Consider the following 17,875-nt stretch of genomic DNA (forward strand, 5'->3'; position numbering starts at 1 on the left):
AGAGCCACATCCAGCCTGGCCTTGAATGCCTCCAGGGATGGGGCATCCACAGCCTCCTTGGGCAACCTGTTCCAGTGCCTCACCACCCTCCAAGTGAAAAACTTCCTCCTAAAAAAAGATAAAAAAAACGAAGTTTGTAACTATGTCTGATGTTTCCAGGCCTCACAAGGTATTCGATTTCTGGTGTGGAACAGAATTCACTTCAATCGTCATTTTTAATACAACTTTAGCTAATAGCCCTTCTTAATTCTTAAGCCTGTTACATGTATGTGCTAGCAGACTGCCTATCAGCTATGTTTTCGTTTGTCAGTATAACACCCTATCATCGAGGTAAATACAACTCAAATAACTCTACTTCTGATAGAATAGAGAATATCGACTGGAGATGAATGTCTTTCCTGGAATGACATATGAGAGTACGTTAAGTTTGCTGTCTTTTAAAATGAGCCAACATATACTGTGGGTAAGGAGAAAGTAGTAAGGAAAAGAATTTTTAAGTATCGTTTCCTAATTCTTCACTCTAATTGCTAAATCTCATTGCCACTGAGGTCTCAAATAATACAGTGTATTGTTATTCCTAAATCGTGATAGTGTATTTTTATTCAAGGCTTACATCACTTTGTAATGTATTATGGAAGATGCCATTCCTTTAAGAAATTTTGCTTTGCTGACAGCCTCTCATGCAAAGCCTGCTTTATTTACAATGTCCATGTCATGAAAGTAGAAAATGTTGCAAATAAACCAGGTCTCTGCCTTCCCAATCCTATGCAAAAAGAGTGCTATCTGATAATAGGAAATTATACAACTATTTAACCACATCATTTTTTGCAAAACCCTGTAAGCAGTTTTCCCCACCATTGTCATTTTGTTGAATACCTGTTTCTTTATTGGGAATAAAATATATATCAAATATAGGCAACTCTATGATTGAGCTGTAAATTTCAATAGGGGAAAAAGGAAACTGGAGAGAAATATGACTCTGACTTTCTTTCATTGTGAAGGTTTTTGAGAACTTCTGTCCTTGAAAAAAGGAACAGAACTCCTCTGAATAGTCAATAGAAAATAATCTCTGTTCAAAGCAAGAGAAAGCTACTTAATTTGTTCCCAAAACATGTCAGGGAACAGAGCTCCAGTGTATACAGTAAAATAGGCTAAAACATCTTTCATAGCTTGTTATTTGTTGGTGATCTGCAGAACAAGATGCCATGTGTTTCAGATTCCTGTGTATGTTAATAGCACTGATTATTTTTCTAAAGAAACAACAAAAAGATAACAAGAAAACCCAAACAAACCAAAAACCAAACAACGAACCAAACAAAAAAACCCACCACAGACAAACACACAAGAGCCCCTCACTGCTGATAGCTGCATACTCCAAACCAGTAAGGTAACTATCGGCGGTTTAGGTAAGAAGATAGAGTGGTGAGCATGTAGGGAAGTCAGATAAGGGAGAGAACCTTCAAAAAACTAAAAAACAGAAACGAGAAAGGAAATCGCACTTAGAAAAGATGCATTGAGTACAGTATTAGTCTGTTACTTTTAGGTGTGGGAGGATAATTCTTACATTATGATTCAGAGAGCAGAGATAGTCACAGGCGATATTTTGTCAGTGAATATTGATGAGTTGTATTTGTACACACTGGTTGCAAATGATCAAAAACATTATAGCTGTGTCTCTTGTGAAGTGTAGGTGTTTGCATTCCTGATTTTCACAGAACTGCAAAGGCTTGGAGGAAAACAATCTATGTGCAGGCTTGTGTTGGATGTGTGTGTGTGTGTGTGTGTGTGTGTTGGATGTGTGTGTGTGTGTCTTTAGCAGAAGCAGGAATCCTTGCCAAGCTGTTGGGTAATGAATGAACTTGATTGAAGTAGAGAATGTAAAATTTAAATAGGAGAAGAAGGGTAGAGCAGTATGTATTTCTTGAAGGCTAGCTGTATGTAAGTTCAGAGATTCGAACACTGACCGCTGAGTTCTGGACATTTTTAATATGGGCAGTTATTGCATGCCTTACTGCTGCGCTCTCTGTCTTCCTTTACAGTAACCAAGGACTTGTTTTCCTCCTAATTTTCTTGTGTTGAAGATAGAGGGTGTGCTTGTTTGGTCATTTTTCCATCTGATTTTACCTGTACCTAAATTAAATAGATGATAGGATGACTCCTCTGTAGAAGAAACAATTCCACTTGTCATCTCCACACTTTCTCTACATGGAAAACCCATTTCTCTGCCATTTATAGTACTTATTTTAAACAAGTGAACTTAATTCTAGATATTAGATTTTCAAAACTATGAATTGCAGAGTTGTATGCCTGCCATTAGCCCTATTTTCTTGTTATTCAACAGTAAATAGAATGGCCTGGGTTGAAAAGGACCACAATGCTCATCTGGTTCCAACCCTCTGCTCTGTGCAGGTCGCCAACCAGCAGCCCAGGCTGCCCAGAGCTACATCCAGCCTGGCCTTGAATGCCTCCAGGGATGGGGCATCCACAGCCTCCTTGGGCAACCTGTTATTGTGTGTCACCACCCTCTGGGGGAAAAACTTCCTCCCAATATCTAACCTAAGCCTCCACTGTCTCAGTTCAAAACCATTCCCCTTGTCCTGTCTCTATCCACCCTCGTAAACAGCTGTTCCCCCTCCTGTTTCAAGTACTGGAAGGCCACTAGGACATTTCCCTGGAGCCTTCTCTTCTTCAAGCTAAACAAGCCCAGTTCCCTCAACCTTTCTTCATAGGAGAGGTGCTCCAGTCCTCTTAGCAGTCCTCCTCTGGACTCATTTCAAGAACTCTGCATCTTTCCTGAGCTGGTGGCCCCAGGCCTGGACGCAGTGCTGCAGATGGGGCCTCACAAGAGCCGAGCAGAGGGGGGACAATCACCTCCCTCTCCCTGCTGGCCACCCCTTTTTAATGCAGCCCAGAACACAGTCGGCCTTCTGGGCTGCAGGCGCACACTGCTGGCTGATGTCCAGCTTCTCATCCACCAGGACCCCCAAGTCCTTCTCTGCAGGGCTGACAGCAAACAGAATTTGTGAAAGGGAAATGCGTGGTGCAAATTCTCACTTCTGGGGAGGTGGGAGAAAAAAGGTAAGAAAATAAAATACCTGGATGTAAATCCCTTCTTGTCCATCTGAATGCATTGCAAAATGTAAATCTCTATCTTATATTTCTTCTTTCCATAATGGATCTACAGCTTGTTAGAAAATATTTTATTGCAACAGCTATTTATCAATGTTGATATTAATTGAAATTTATAATCACAGAGTGGCGTTTTTGATGACAGTGTACTAGAGATGACAAGAAACAAGAAAGTAAAAGTGGTGGGGAGAAGATAGGACTATGTGAAGGCAGACATTAAAGGTTGTGCTATAATCATTTCTTCCCTTACGTATGTAAAATTGTAACATCTCCAGTCTACAAAGATAACAAATCAGATTTGCTTATTCATCTCTGTAGCAGTTATACTATAAAATGTTTTTTTTTTTTCCTATCCTCAGACTAATTAGTAACAAAAAAAAATGTTGGTGTGTTTAATACTTCAAGGCTGACTGTGTCTGTTCTCAGAATGGTATAGATTCAAAGGCTCCTGGTATGTCCTTATTATTTTTTTTAAACACTTAGCAAATTTGTACATTTTACTTGGGATTTCTTTTGTCTTATCCTCAAGAAACTTCACTTTCTCTTGTAAATTCTTTTTAGGTGAAGTAACAGAAATTAGGTGTCTCCATCAAGGAATTTCCTTTTCTTATAAGAAAATCTTAGGAGGATAATTTTTATAGGCATTTCCCTAGGTCTTGTAAGCTATGCGGAAATCTGAGTGTGTCTGGTCATTGTTTGAGGATCGTGTTTCATGTCTTTGATTGTCCAAACTCCTTGCTGTTTGTGATAGACCTTTCAAACTTTGGATCTTGTCACATTTTGGTGTTGAAGCATACTGGGAAAATATTCCTGCAAGTTACAGTCTTTTTTTTTTTCCTCAACTTCAGTACATGCTTGTTGGTAAGTAAACTAAATGGATTTGGCTGTGTGGATCCACTGCTTGAGGATAATGCCCTACAGTGCAGGAGAAGACAAAGAAGACAACGAGACTGCTGCTTTCCATTTCTCAGTCCATTCCTTGGGAGTTCTGCTGTTGATTACCACACCAGCGTTAGTCAAAATGCAAAGAGCAGCATCTTGTTGGGTGGCTGTGAAATGGCACTACTGCAGTCTTTGTTTTCTATTAGTTCCATTGAGATATTGTTTCTTGATGCAGTGGTATTAGGATTTAAATGGAAGAATCTTACATTGCACTACTATGTCCCTGTGTTTTCCTTTGGCCATCTGCATGATGTCTCTCTACACTTAGCAGGGAAACAGGTTGACTATTCCCTGCATCACCAAAGTGCATTTTTCTGGAAAAAAATTTTAACGGGTAGCAGAATATGCCTCTAACAACTGTGTGAGCTCAGTGTGAAGATGGGGAGAAACTCCTTCTACTCCAATCTTTCCATTACCTGCATTATTTATATTGAATCTTTTCTCCTTGGAATTGGATAGGGACTGCCTGAATCTGCTAATTTGATGACATATTCTGATGGCTGCAAACAGGGTGAATGAGATTTGACTGAGGAACATGTGTGAGAGGCAGTACAGTCTAGTACCTATTCTTTAGGCAGACTGCTTTACCATGCAGTGAATTTCCAGTCAGTCACTCTTGATAAGTGTTGTTACAAGTGACCTAGAACTTTTGTTTGTTTGTTTCTGTTCCTTTTTATAATCAAGCTGGCAGAAATATTTGCTTTGATCAGTCATCTTTCTATTTTCTTCTTTCTTTACCCCCAGGTACTAGCTTTTATCATTTCCCACAGCTTCATGCGTACAAATACTACAAACAAGTAGTTAGATTTCTGAGTCATCAGATATAGCTCCTCAGGGAGCCCTGCAGAAGAGAAGCAGATCCTGATTTTTGCTGCTGTTGCTGTGCTTATGTTAAGAATCCTGTTACACTGATCTGGCACTCGTTTACAGGAAACAAATTCATAACCAGATGAAGAAGTTCAGGAAAATCAGAATATTTGTAATGGGTTGTATAATCAATGGATATACAGATGGCATCTATCTATCTATCTATCTCCAGGAGCTTGGCTAATATAATTTATATTGGAGTAATGAGAGAAAGTCACTCACCTTATCCTGGGCTCACAAAATAGACTCCAGTGGTGCAGATCTCCAGAGAGACCCTTCCCCACTGGCAGTCAGCCCTTAAATGGCTCTAGGAGAGGTGCAGCCAGGCTCCACCCCTTCCAGCAGCACAGCAGAATTGCCTTCACCTGTGCTCCCGTGGCTGACGCTGACTCACTGCTCGCCTCAGGTGATCAATCAGAGGTTCAGGCCGTGATTCAGCAGCCCCATACATGGGTCTTACGTGCAAGCTAAACAAGAGATACATATAGCAATAACTCTGTTGGATTTTAAAGCAAAAGTGGGAAATAACTCCTGTCATTAACAGCTACTAAATTTGCATATTTATTATATTATGCCAATTAAGAACAGGCCTGTGAACAAACTTAATGTTATAACTGACAAGGGATTTTTTTCTGGCTGCTGCCTTATATAGAATCTTACTGCTGTGGCAATTGCTGGTTAGATGCTTTTCAAATGCTGCATTTTCAAACAGCTTCATCCAGGGAAGCATCCTCAAAGGCTTCTCTCCAGATTTGATGGCTCCTGTCATGAGAGAAATTACAGGTTTTGCATCCTTTTGTACTCAGCGTACTTTGTATAAGAAAATGTTATCCAAAGTGAGATAATGATGAAAGAAACATTTAATGAAAAATCCTTAAAATGTGTATAGACTATCCCTCTTATGATCTACTGTTTGTGAAAATGGCCTTTCAAACTTGTGATGTGTTTATATTCCAGATGTTGTCAATTGTTTTCATTGTCAATGAAAAATTATCTAAGAGCATAAAATCAGTATCAACTCAAAGTAAAGTTTTATATATATATTTATATATAACAGTTCATTTGTCAAGAAAACATGAAGTTAAATAAAGCACACTAAAAGCATACTAATGGAGTTAAAACCAGATTTAGCATCAATATTATATGGTCATCAGGATCTGGTGCCCCTTAAAGTATTAAACCTAATGCTGAGAGTTGTTCCCTGGAGCTTCTGGTATTAAGAAAGTGATAAGAGCCTTTCAACTGACCAAATCCCTCGGCTTGTAGTAATTTTGCAATAGCATTGACCTTACATTGCCCAGGGTGCTGGCATTGACTTAAAGAAATCATGTGGAGTCTAGGACAGAAGAAGAAAAGGTAATAAATATGAGATTTTCCCAACCTAAGTTGAAATTTACATGCAGCAAATGGAACACAATCTACAGGGATGTATCAGGTACAAATTTCAAATATTCCCAGTCTTTCTATTTGTGTTGCTCGGAGAAGCCTTCCAAAGTCCATGGATGCTTTGGAAATTTTCAAAGGCCAACATCTCGGTACACACTGTTAAACAGTGATTTGCCACATCACCCATACCATGTGAGGAAAGTAAAGGCTTTTCAAGGCTCATGTTTTGATAGAAATACTAATCTATTCTTATCCTCTTGTTGTAATTTTCATATAATGGCCTAATAGCCATCTGTCCAGAGCTTGTTTAACTTACAGTGCTGTTGTTTTCTTACAGGAAGAGACCTGTTATTACCTCTTGCATTAAATTGATTGTTTTTGGTGCTTAATACCTCTGGTAGCTCCAAGACGTGTGCATGATGTTGCCTTCACAGTCATCTTCAGGACCATCATCCTAGCCTGAGGCTCTTGAAAGCAGTGCTATCATTTACAAGAGCTTAATGTGGCTGCGTTGCACTCTCCAGACAGACAAATTTTTAGTTAGTACTGAATATTACCATATGAATTCTCCAAAACGAGTTCTCACTTATAACTGGAAAAAAAAAAAAATCAAAATTAATGGAATTGTGAAATATGTGATTTTGAAATAATGTGTAGGTCTTTTCCCTGTTGTTTACTGGACTTTTTTAACTTAGAGAAATATAGTGTTTATCCTATGCAGAATTAAAAAAACAAAAACAAACTTTTAGTATGTGAAACATGCAGCATTCAGTATGACTGATAAGTGCCAGAAAATAAACACAGATCGTAGTAGACAGAGACAAGCCTTTGCAGTTGCAGAGAGAAATCCATGGAGTGCTGTACAGGTCTGACTTGCACTGACACTAGGAGGCTGTACTAGCAGATGTAAGTACTGATGTATATATGGACTACATCTCTTTTTTGTGTCCTGAGGCAAGAATATAGCTGAGAGAGCATTAAGGAATATATTGCCTTATAATAAGAAGTAGCTTATTAATTGTTACAAGTGTTTAATGAGAATAGCAGCAAGAAGATAAGTGATAAGATACTGAGATTACTCTTAAGCTTTATATAAGCTATTAAGCTTTATATATTCATTTGCTGTTTGAATTCCTGAAAGTAAAAGTGAATTCATTGGAATTATATAGACAGTATTGACTTAGGGATCATTGTTTGTGAAACAGGGTAAAATGGAAAAGACAGAACATGAAATTCAGATTTAAATGTAACAATCTCACAAATTCTATTGAGCCACATATTTTGTTTTTAATGGGATGGTAAATATGTAATACTATGAAATGGAAATACTATGCAATGATGTATTGTGTTCTGGCTTGGCAAGAATGAGTTATTTTAGAATTTTATGTGTATTATGACTTGTACATCAAGTTAGTGCTGCTGTCAGTGCTGTAGATTTGGTATTTTTCAACTTTGTTTGCACAGAACTAATTATTGTTGAGGTAGTACTCCTGTGTTAGATTTGATTATATAGCTCAAGTTCCTCGACTTCTGAGTACACAGTTTTTAAGTACAAATATTACAAAAGCACTACATCAGAAATAACCTGAGTGTGATGTACAAAAAGAAACCTTTCAAAAGGATGTATAGTGTTGCATAATTGGTGGGAATGCATCCCTCTTTCAGTAGAAATCTCAGGATACTGTTTGATTAGGCAGGAAGAAATTTTGATTAATATTCAGTTGATAAATATCTTCAAAGGGAAACCAGTTGACAGTGTAAGATTATCTTGTAAGTATCTCTGGAGTTAAGGCTTGAGTAAAACAGCTATGGAATGTTTTATCCATCGTTCTGGGTTTCAGAAATAAGAAGTGGGAGGAAATCCAAAAATACAATTAATAGTATCTAAAGAGAGTACGTGCATGATACACTTTGACAGGAAATCAAGCAGGTGAGAAATGTTTATTGAATAAGAAAATTATTGGGCATGAGAGTATCTTTCCTGCTCCTACTAAATTTGACATACTATGCCTGAATGTTTGCAAGCAAATGTCTCGAGAATGCTGTATTAAAAAAAAAAAAAAGTGAAAAAGTGAGTCAGGTCCCCAAAATCATGATCCAATCAAATGTTTTAAAGAATGTTGTTTTTTTAAAATGTATTTTGGAGGGGTTATGGGCTTACACATTGCATTCAGATGACCTTTGCAGGTTATTTTAGACTAATACTGTGATCGGAAACTTCAAAAGATAGAAGCTAGGATTCATACTGGATTCATACAAAGAAACATGTTAAGGAACAGCCCGCCTTTCTCTACCCCAGCAGAACAGCTTTTGGGCTGTCCATATTGGTCAGCAATGGCAGGAACTGAGCTGATACGTTTTTGTTTTGTATTTGTTTGTTTTTCCTTCTGTAAGCTTAATCCTTAGGCTACTGTTGTTTCTTCATGGAAGTTACGGTAATTATGGCTATACAAAGGCTGGAGTAACTGAAAGCTTTGACCCTGTAGTAAGTGGTCCCCAGCATTGAAACAAGAGAAAAGATGATACAATGTTCAGTAGCAGGTCTCACGGCTGCAATCTCTTTGTCTTTGTTTGACAACAGGGGACACGCAGCAGTGCAGGCTCTGCTCTTCCCACCTGCACCATGCTGAGCATTATTGACAAAGAAGGGAAGCCGCAGTTGGCAGAGACTGCACTTTCCTACAGCAGACTTGTATTAACAAGAATGCAAACATTTTCCAAAAAATGTTTGTTTTGTGCCTCTGGGAATGAAAATTACCTGGGGAAGAGTGTCAAGTAACAAGGTCTCAGAACCTCAGCCTTAAAATGGGTTATTTTGCAAACAACCAACAAAAATCTAACAAATACAACAAACAACAACAAAACCAAACCAAAGAACATTACAAAGAAAGGAAAAAACTCAACAAATTAACCAACAAACAAAAAAACCCAACCAAACCAAAACCACCCTAAACCATTCATTTCTCTTTGTTGCGTATATATGTTTTGTCTGTGCATGTAAGAAAAGTGCATTCAAAAAGAAAGCCAGTCAGAATTTCACAAGGAGTACTCAAGGTATGCCCTTCACGGAGTCTGATTCTAGTCATAGTGACTGCAAGTGTAGTGAGCAATAAGTGGCTCTGTGCAAAAACCTCGTCTTAAAACATAAAAAGATCTGGCAGCCAAAAAATTTGTTTATCTGCAAACATCTCCTAGGATGAGAAAATTTTGAAGCAATTATATCTCTCCTTTTAATGCTTGGATTCATGCCTTCTAAAAAAGGAGAACACTGGATATACAAAAGCTTTGATCAGTAGATCAGACTGGTGTTCTCTTTGAACAAATGGCAGATTTTAAAGATATAAATAAAAATAATTTGCTAACAATCATAGAATGGCCTGGGTTGCAAAGGCCCACAGTGCTCATCCAGTTCCAACCCCCTGCTGTGTGCAGGTCGCCAACCAGCAGCCCAGGCTGCCCAGAGCCACATCCAGCCTGGCCTTGAATGCCTGCAGGGATGTGGCATCCACAGCCTCCTTGGGCAGCCTGTTCCAGTGTCTCACCACCTTCTGGGGGAAAACTTCCTCCTCATATCCAACCTAAACCTCCCCTGTCTCAGTTCAAAACCATTCTCCCTTGTCCTATCACTGTCCACCCTCATAAACAGCCATCCCCCCTCCTGTTTAAACGCTCCCTTCAAATCGTGGAAGGCCACAATCAGGTCTCCCTGGAGCCTTCCCTTCTCCAAGTTAAACAAGCCCAGTTCCCTCAACCTTTCCTCACAGGAGAGCTGCTCCAGCCCTCTGATCATCTCAGTGCCTCCTCTGGACCCGCTCCAAGAGCTCCACGTCCTTCCTGTGCTGGGAAGTAGATTCTTACTAAATATCCTTGTCTCCATTTGCTGTAAGGGACTTAAAACTTTGTTATCAAGTGGAACGAAATTATCAGAGTAAAATTTCAGGTCATTGTAGATGTTGGGACTGCTGATATTTTTGTAATATTTTTCCCGTTTGCCAACAAGGCTTAAAGACCAGTAAGCAAAAGGCTGCAAAATAACATGGCTACCAGTTTGGTGAGTCATTGCATTTTCTCTGACAAAGTGGAACAGTCAGTGGAAATATGATCAGTGGGTGCCAAAATAAGATTTTATTTTTCATGAATATTTTATGCTGGGTGTCAGGGGAACAGGATGTTATGTGCATATTTCATCCTAAGTACGTGTTTTGAGCAGGATTTGGACAGATGACCTCCAGATGTCCCTTTCAAAGTAGAATTTTCTATGTTTTGATGTTTGATGTATGAACAAAGTGTGTCTGGATGTATGAAATGCCGTGCAGAAGTGCATTAGCATTTAGTGCTAGGCAATGTTCTGATGCCTCTAGAATACTTCTGATATGTTAGTAGGTAAATATCAGAACTGTGTTCACAGAGGTCCGAAAAGCAGCCACATTCTTTGATACAATGATAATTGATTCTAATTGTATTAGGTTATGATGACTTTCATTTGCTTGTTAATTCAGCCGTTTCAGGAATCAGAGATCTGTTATGTTTTATTTTGGACAGGAATCTGCATCTTAGAGCCTGAAATTCTGAGGTATTTTTATTTTTCTAATGAAATTTTGCAAACCAAAGTAACTGGCAAACCTTTAACTTAAGTTGAGATGTGTATGTGTATTAGTATTTTACTTCATAGTAATATGAAGAGCAGCATAACTAGCCACCATGTGACAGTTGTCTAGTTGGTGTGTGAGCATGAAATCATGTCAGTAAGCTAAGGATACTTTTTTTTCTCCAGCACATAAATAAATATAAGTATTATGTATACTTAGCCCTCTAATGTGATTAAGTCTCCACAGGATACCAGGATTTAATGCGTTGGATAGAAAGTTTAACATATGGCATTATGAAATCTTGAAGTCACTGTAAAAATAGTACATGTATTTGGATTTTATTTTTTAAAAAAGTATTCATTTAAAAAGTTGTCAGGAAAGAGATTACGCAATGGGGGAGATTATGGAAGCATAATTAGTCTGGTGATCTAGCGTATGTATGTAGAATGTACCATTTATTACAGCATGTTTGAAACAAGTTAATTTGACTTTATTAATCTTTGTTTCGTATAATTGTTACAGCAAGGAAAGTAATCCACTTTGATTTTATTGTCCAAGCAGCCAAGAAAAGCTGTCGTTACTCTAAAATTATAGTAGATCAAATCAGCGAGATAGTATCTAAGGAGGACCTTCAAATGATATGGTAGCATCATTTTTCTAGAATCCAAAGGAGTCAAATTTCCCAGAAATTTTTAATTTAGTTGTAATCATAGTGTTCAAATCAGATTAGAATTGAAGTTCCAGATTAACTGCCTCCTTAGACGACTTCTTTGTTCCACATTTAGCTCACATAACACTACGTACTAAGAGTTCTTCTGTATACAACAGCGAAAGCTATTTGAAGGCCACTGATTAGGTTCATCCTACTGGATGGTTGCCAAAATTACTTTTTCCTGAGTTCCTGCCCTATAATTGTCAGTCAATTTAGTAATACTGCAGGTCATCCTCTGTTCAAATAAAAACTAAAATGTCTGAAGATAGGTATTTGAAAGCAGAAATGTGCAAGTATTTTTTGATACATTTAAATCTTTGTGCCAACATTTGCTGTTGAATGTGCCATCTTTCTGACGCGGATCCATTTGTTTCCCTCTCCTTGCAATGTAAAAATAACTGATGTTTAAAGAATTGAAGATACTGTGCTGTAGGATTTAGTAAACTGTAATCACAGACAAAGTAACTTTCAGTTAGTTACTTTAATTCCTATTGCTTTGCTTTATGTGGCTATTGTAGTTATTGACCATCTCAAAAAGCGTTAGTTACTCTGGTACTCACCTGGTATTTACAGTAGGCACTGAGCCTGCAGCACCCTTTTAAGTGCGGCAGAATCTGGCAGTTGCGTTAGGATGTGCAGTTCAGTAACTTCGCTTTTCAGACTACATACATTGTATACATGTGACATCATTCACACAGCCTTTTCCCCAGAGAGTTCTGTTTTCACTGGAGCACCTCAAGGTGAGAGCATCACAGCAACCGGTAGGGATAGCAGGCACTCAACTGACCTTGAAAACCTGGTTAGTTATTTACTGGAACAGAATGAAAAAAACAACAAATGTTTTTCACAGAGGAACTTTAAAAATGGTTGTGGAATATTTGGCAAATCTGTTGGTTTTTCTTAAGATACGAAACCCTCTTTTTCCGTTGGTCCTCCAAATCATCCACTAGATAGTCAGTGCAGAGTACTAAAAGTGAGGGTGCTATGTTCATGTGTCTGAGTGATAGTCTGAAAGACACCAAATTTTTGGCAGTTTGACTGGTGAAATTGCTCCGCTGTCTTTCCTAGAAACATATATATCTTATTTTCCCTCTTCAGCTTTCCTTCAGATGGATGGAATTGTGGAGAGACCAAAAGCACTTTGGTTATTGGCACAAAAATAAATGCTTAAAGCTACAAATTCTTACATCCGCAATTGTGGTGAAAAATAGGTCTTCTTAAATAGGGGCAAATTGTGCAATTCTCCCATATGATAGGATTTACTTAGCAACAGAGAGTTGCTAATGTTTCCTGTAGCTTTTAAAATCTATGCCTCATTTTGACAGTGGATTAAGTATTTTGAACAAATGCTTTTGTTCTGCAACTCACTCAATCATATGAAATTCTTTAGTTGTTTTATATTACCTAGAGTGGAAAGAAGTGTTTACTGAAATACTGGAACTGAATTATCAGATCTGCTTTTCTTGAGACAAACATGTTGAAAAGAGCTCCAGAATAATTTTTACAATGTGTAAGCTCACTGAAAAGTTAGATCAGTACCAGTGTGGAGACTTTCAGCTGGGCCTTTCTGTAAAGATCATGCAAAGTACGATAGCTGATAGAGATGTCTCTGCTACATTGTGCTGGATGCAACCATTTAGAGGCTCTCTGTGTCCTAGAATAGGTTTTAAAAACAGAAGTACAAGAAGGAATTTACCTCATGCTTTTTTCCTCCACATGCTCAATTTTACAAATCTCCACAGCTTATAGGAAGATAAAGAGCACTGTGTGTTGGCAGGCCGGTCAGAAAACCAGAGATGCAGTTCACACTAAACTGTTAATTCTAACAGATGATCATCATGATTTACCCATTGACTTCAGCTGTGGAGCACTCTTGAGGGGTAGGGATCTCTTTTTCTTTCAGAACAAATATTGTAAACCCATGAACCAAACTGACCAAGCTGTAGGTTGTGCAGAGGGAAGAACACACATCTGTAGTGAGTTTGATGTCTCAAAGCAGTATATTGTTGTTTTGCTCAAGGTTTCTCTTAAGCAGTTTCTTCTGCTATAAAGTGAAAAACATGCTGTTCAGAATGAAGTCAAAAGTGTATGATGGGTGCAGCTCTCAACCTGAAGTGCACCTTCCTGGTTCTTTGTTAATATACAGTGTGATTTATACATAAAGGTGAAGGCAAGTTTTAATAATGAATTTACTGAATATGACGTGTTATAGGATCATTCACAGCTAAGTAGAGACTGTCAGAATTGTTCAACATTCAAAGATCTTTTGCAGTCAAATACAAGTTTAAAATGTTTCCCTTTGCACATAAGCTTGTATAGGTTGTGTTTTTGGTGAACTTTTTGGATTATGAATAATTTTGAAGGATTTTGAAGGATTGAAACTGCTCACTAGTTTTCTGTTGCTATATTTCCTTTAGAATAAGTGCAGGAACCTTAAGAAAAAATTAAACGACAAAAAGCAGTATGCAGACACAATTACGAGCAAAATCACGATTAGCTAAGGGAATGGTGGTGTTAAATTTGCATTTCAGTTGATATTTTCCAGTATCTGGAAAAGGTTTCTTTGTTCAGATTATATATGTATGTGTGTGTGTAAATTAATATGTACAAATACAAAACATAATTAAAAGTTATATTTTTATCGCTGTTCTGTAACTTGCTTAAGATAGTCTTGCTGTTCAACTGTTGCTCTTGATTCTGTGGCGGCCTTTGCTTATTCCACCCATCACTAAATAGATGAAAAGTTCAGAAGTTTGCAAAGGCCAAGGAAGCAATTTTAAAGTCCTGGAATTGCTAGCTTTTGCTTAGAACTGGAACATTCTGTTCTTTGAATGGCTACTGCTCTTAATAAATCTAATTAGCCAAACAAGTATCCTGGATTTTGGCTAATGGTAGTGTCCATTAGATATGAGACTTGACATTAACTAGGGTAAAGGGAGCAGTTGCTTTTCTGATGAGTTCTAGGTGAAAATGCTTGAATGAATTAGTTGATATCTCAAAATCCAAAATCTGTTTGAAGATTGTATTGTCCTCATTCTAAAGTGAATCAGTGTTACCCCATATGTAAGACATTACAAAGAACTTATCCAACAATTTGTTTGACATATATTGTGAAATGTGTTCTATAACATTCACATAACATTTGATAAACCTTAGTTCAGAATAATAATGGTCAATTTACAACTAAGGTAAGGAAATTAAACCACTTCCAAATATTTTGCTTGATACTAAATTTTAGATGTTAAATTTTCCCAGTCCCTTTGCTTCTTTTATGCTGTGCTTAAGGAAATTTAATGTCCAGGAGCAGAGATGATGACAGACTCACATTTCTGAGTACAGCTCTTCCATACAGTTTGATATCAGGTCAAGTAATCAAAATAGGATATTTTGAAGTATTACTAAAATTTTAATTTCCTCCTTCTTTGATGTAACTTAAAAAGTGGCTAACAATTCAGCACATCAAAATGTTTTTGAATAATGTTTCTGAAGGCTTTTAAAGTCTTAATTTGAGTGAAACGATTTAACTTTGCAAAGGCTGAAAGAATACTCAAACTCATATATTTTTTTTACTAAAAAGCTTTCTTTGATAAATGGTTATTTTTATCAAGACTTCTAAGTGCATTAAATTGCATTAGTCATGTCTTGTTAAGTACTCATCACTGAAATATTAGCTTCTCAGGGCTGAGGTGATTAAAAAGGTGCAATGTACTTGGATTCTCAGTCAGATGTTACTGTCATGGTACCTGTTTTCAGGGAAGGTTTAGTCTGTGAGGAAAAAAAAAGTCTATCGATCTATTCTTTCTTCTTTCTCTATTATTAAGCCTCCAAATATGGGGATCTGGTGGAACAGTTCCCCACCCTGTTTCTGGACAGAGACACTAATTTAAAATATTGGTATTGAATCTAAGGTGATGCCATTTATGTCTGAGAACTCAAACTGAGAACCTGCTGGAAACTCAAGAAGTTCCCTCTGTAGTGCTTCAGTGTATGCCTTCCTGTAAGAGTTCCTGTGCACGACTGAAGGCTCTTTTAAGTTCCTTCAATTGGAACACTGAACACAATATATTTTTCTGATAGCCTTAAAGAAATGAGTCGAGGATGAGCATAAACATTGAAGAAACTCAGCTGAGTTTCCCTAGAAGGGAATTAAGAGATACTGATGGATGCAGTATGCACTTCCTAGTTTTTTATTATATTTAAAAGATGTGTATTTCAGGTATATAATCCTCTTTTACCTTGACAATTTTTGCTAAAGGAGAGACTTCAAACTGCAGCTTCCCCACCTGGCAAACATTCATGCATTTTTAAAGAAAACAGATGACTTTGTTTAGATAAACTCTTTCCTGTGGCCTTGTAGAGTATCAGGTGGTTCACGTACAAGGCCAGAGAACGATGCCTGGTGAATGCAGAAAAATTAAGATGCAATCTTTATTGTTAGTCATTTAATTCCTCTTAAATTATAATCAGTTTAATTGCAACTATTTTCCCTAAATGCATACAATAATTTTGACGAGCACATTTTTCACTTTTCTAATACAGAAACTTCTTTCCATTTTTTTCTGCTAAGGCTCTGTCAGGCAATGTCCTAGTTATGAAACAATATCTTCGCAATGTTTAAGTCCCCAGGAGGACTGAATCTATACCACATTTAATTAAACTAGGATTGCTATTCAGCAGATCTTAGTGTAAAAGTGAGATTTTTAAGACCTGAACTGCAGTTGGCGGCTTAAAGTGAAGTGGCTTTCACCTTCTAACATTGTAGGAAACACTGACATAATGTCCCTGGATCACACATCCTGGAGTTTGCATTGCCAGCACTCCTTACAACTGAATCTTTGAATAGCAGCAAGTTTGTTTAGGAATAGCATGTCTTTGAATATCATCACAGGGATTGCATAATCAAATTCTGTAACAGTATCCTTCCTATGCTTGCAAAACAAAATAACAGCAAAATTTTATCCTAATGAATACGTGAATGGAAAGGACCTTACATAATTTCTTATTCTTCTTTGCAATTAATTTAGACCACATCTACTTATTATGTATGTTACCAACATCTTCACTGATGATCTGGATGAGGGGATAGAGTGCACCATCAGTAGATTTGCAGATAACACCAAACTGGAAGGAAGTGTTGATCTGCATGAGGGTCGGAAGGCTTTACAGCGGAATCTGGGTAAGCTGGCTTGGTGGGCTGAGGCCAATGGTATGAAGTTCCTGAAAACCAAGTGCAGTAGTTCAGGGTTGAAATTGAGTGGCTGGAAAACTGCGTGCTGGAGAAGGATCTGGGAGCTCTAGTCAACAGCTGGCTGAACATGAGCCAGCAGTATGCTCAGTTGGCCATGCAGACCAAGGGCATCCTGGCCTGTATCAGAAACAGTGCAGCCAGGAGGAGCAGGGAGGTGTTCGTCTTCCTGTACTCAGCTCTGATGTACACAACACCTGTTCTGTGCTGTATTCTGGTCTGGGCCCTTCACAGTACGAAAGTTGTTGAGATCCTGGAGTGTGCCCAAAGAAAGGCAACAAAGCTGTGAAAGGTCAGGCCGGGACACAAGTCTTATGAGGAGCAGCAGAAAGAGCTGGGATTGTTCAGTCTGGAGTTGGGGAGGTTCAGGGGAGGCCTTATCGCTCTCTGCAGCTCCTTGAAAGGAGATTGTAGCAACGTGGAGGTCAGCCTCTTCTCCCATATAACTAGCACATGGATGAGAGGTTGTGCCAGGGAAAGTTCCTGTTGGATATTAGGAAGAATTTATTCTCAGAAAGAGTGATGTGTTATTGGAACAGGCTGGTGGAGACATTGTCTGTGGAGGTGTTCGAGGAAAGGGAAGATGTGGCACTGAGGGAAATGGTTTAGTGGGCATGGTGGTGATGTGTTGATGGTTGGACTGGATGATCTTAGAGGTTTTTTCTTTATTATTTTATGATTAGAGCAGGTGCCTGTTTCCCTGAGGTCCTGAGATCTTCATTATCCAGATTGTTTTAACAGGACATACCTGTTGACTTAGGGCTAGTGCATCCAGATTTTTTTCCCAGAGTATGAATAATAGGACAGAGAGAAATGGAGGCATACTCAAAAGCCAGGGAGTAGTTAAATATCTCAAACCATAGCAGGTGTAACTACTTTTTGAGGACAATTAAGGGAAGAATTATTTTCTTAGATGTTTAATTAAAAAGGGAGGGGGAGGGGGGAAGTGAGGAAAGGAGAAGAAGGAAAAGACCAGAAACAGTAGCAATAAATGTAAGCACATAA

General features: G+C 38.1%; 1 long non-coding RNA gene across 2 annotated transcripts; it reads right to left on the reverse strand.

Annotated features, from left to right (window-relative positions):
* Positions 1–5,292: 5,292 nt before the first annotated feature.
* LOC104913458 lies at positions 5,293–17,817 on the reverse strand. Of its 2 annotated transcripts, XR_004161537.1 has the most exons (4): positions 12,186–17,817; positions 6,717–6,916; positions 5,599–5,700; positions 5,293–5,405 (listed from the first exon to the last, which is right to left on the reverse strand). It is a non-coding gene; the product is annotated as an uncharacterized LOC104913458 (long non-coding RNA). The 2 variants fall into 2 exon arrangements; XR_004161536.1 differs by lacking the exon at positions 5,293–5,405 and having other exon boundaries at positions 5,412–5,700.
* Between the last annotated feature and the right edge of the window lie 58 nt (positions 17,818–17,875).

The sequence above is a fragment of the Meleagris gallopavo genome, chromosome 16, assembly GCF_000146605.3.
Source record: "Meleagris gallopavo isolate NT-WF06-2002-E0010 breed Aviagen turkey brand Nicholas breeding stock chromosome 16, Turkey_5.1, whole genome shotgun sequence".
NCBI lineage: Eukaryota > Metazoa > Chordata > Aves > Galliformes > Phasianidae > Meleagris > Meleagris gallopavo.